Below are 2,514 nucleotides of genomic sequence, written 5' to 3' on the forward strand. Positions count from 1 at the left end.
TTTTTTTTTTTTTCTGGAAACAATGGCTAAACTATTTCTATCCCAGCCACTGACTAAATATCCTGCTGCAGTAGTGATATAGACATGTACCAAATATTTTGCAGTCCTGAAAGATACACAACATGTGAGCATAATCTCTGGAAAACATTTTAAAAATGTCAGCTAATTTGTCTTCCCACTGCCCAAAGCCAACATCAATTTTTGCTGCTTTTATGCAAATGGAGAGAAGGACAGAGTTTTACTGAAATGTGCAAGAGGACATGGTATCTGAGTTGGGATCAAAACTCATAAACACCTGAAATTCAAATCTCCTCAGGAAAGGAGACTAATATTGTTATTTTTCTTCTCTGGAGCAGCTGAAGCAGCCACAGAGGGCAACTCATCTGCGTGCAGGATTTATCATCCTGGCAAGCTTTGAAAAGCTCATTTAAAAGAAGCTTGGAAAGCCTGACTGCTCTAAAACAGTGTGCAGAGTTAATGTGTTATTCCCGTATAAGTACTGGAATATGCATTGATGACACTTAAAAAAACAGGGAATAAATATTTAATTTTTGCATCAGCCAGAGGATTTTGGTCAATTGCTTTATGTCCAGAAGGAGCCCCAGGATGAGTGGTATCCCCCAGGGTTTCAGTCTTGGAACTCGTGTTCTTCTACATCTGTATCAATGACACAAATAGTGGGAATGAGTACACTCTCAGCAAGTTTGCTGGTGACACCAAGCTGCGTGGTACAGGTGACACAACAGAAGGTAGAGATGCCACCAGGGGGACCTGATCAGCCTTGAAAAGTAAGCATACGAGAACCTAACGAGGTTCAGAAAGGTGAAGTGCAAGGTGTCGCACTTTCGTTGGTGTAATCCCAGACTGGGAGAAAAACTGATTGAGAGCAGCTCTGCAGAGAAGGACCTGGTGGTTGTGGTAAATGAAAAGCTAGACATAAGTCAGCACTGTGCACTTAGAGCTTGAAAGTCCAACTGTATCCTGGCTGCAACAAAAGAGGAGAGGCCAGCAGGGAGGTGGAGGTCCACCTCAGTTCAGAGGGCTGGAGCAACTCTGCTATGAAGAAGGACTGAGGAAGCTGGAAGTGTTCAACCTGGAGAAAACTCTGGAGAGATGTCATTGTGGCTTTCCAGTGCTTAAAGGGAGAGTATAAACAGGAGGGAGACTGTCTTTTTGCATAGACAGATAGTGATAGGACAAAGAAGAATGGTTTCCACTACAGGAAGCAAGATTCAAATTAGATATTAGGAGAAATTATTCAGAGGGTGGTGAGGCACGCAGGCTGCCCAGAGAAGCTGTGGATGCCCCATTAAAGGCCAGGTTGGATGGATTCCGAGGAAAACTTATCTGATGGATGATAGCCCTGTCCATGGCAGGAGGCTGTAACCTGATGATCTTTAAGGTCTCTCTCAACCTAGGCGATTTTATGATACCGTGATTCTTTTCTACCACTTACTTTAGAGAGACTAGCATAGAGAATGTGTGGGGAAGAACAGGGTTTACAAGGAGTAGCAGTTCCACGAATTCCAGAGAGACAGTGTCTGAGTTAATCCCCTGGAAAGTCATGTACTCATGCTACTTGACCACAGATGGCTTCAGCTTTCCATGAGTAAGCTTCAAAATGTGTAGGGCAAGAAACGCTCAGGATCTTGAGGATCAAAAATCCAAGGTTATCATGACTGAAATACAGAAGACACTTAGATGTTTGAGCTTTTTAATTACCTTTTCTTTAAATTTACTAATGAACATATTAAACGGTAACCACTGATGTACATTAAAAAGTGCTTACCTTAACAAGTGTCAGAAAATAACTTTGAAATCCTACAGGCACCAGAAAAACTTGACTCTCTAGAACTAATTTAGATAATAGATGTCTATGCCATAACCTTGGGAAATGATTTCTTCAATAAATAGCAAAGTTCATTAATATTTGATAGAGCATCTATCACTGGAAAATAAGTTGCCATTAATTGGGTTTTCAGTAAATCGCCAAGCTGTTTTCCTTCTTGGGGACTGCAGACCCATATGTTCTTCATATCCAACTCTCCCACCCCAAACACCCAAGCAAAGGAATAAATCTACCAATGTATTTTACTAAGACTGAAGTATAACATCTCTCATTACAGAAATTAAATGAGATACCAATTACTTTTCTTTGCACTATAAGTGATTCTATAAAAGTAGAGGCTATTAACTATATCAAAATGCAGACTTTTAATACCGATTTTTCTCCCTATACATGCAACCATCCACTCACAAATACATAGGAACAGAACACAGGTTTTCTCTCAATCTAAATTACAGGAGATCAGAATAGAATTATTAGCACAAAAGTTTGCTGAATGCAGCAACAAAGCAAAAGACTTGTTAAGCCTCAGGTCTCATTAGAAAACATTTTATAATGCTCTGTCTGAGAGTACAATTTGTTTTTCTTTTAACGTTGCACAGAATATAAAATCCTAAATCTGAGAGAGAGAGGTATATGAATGTCCTAAATAAATTCTTGCCAGGAGA

This window comes from Meleagris gallopavo, unplaced genomic scaffold (genome assembly GCF_000146605.3).
Source record: "Meleagris gallopavo isolate NT-WF06-2002-E0010 breed Aviagen turkey brand Nicholas breeding stock unplaced genomic scaffold, Turkey_5.1 ChrUn_random_7180001957925, whole genome shotgun sequence".
NCBI classification, from domain to species: domain Eukaryota; kingdom Metazoa; phylum Chordata; class Aves; order Galliformes; family Phasianidae; genus Meleagris; species Meleagris gallopavo.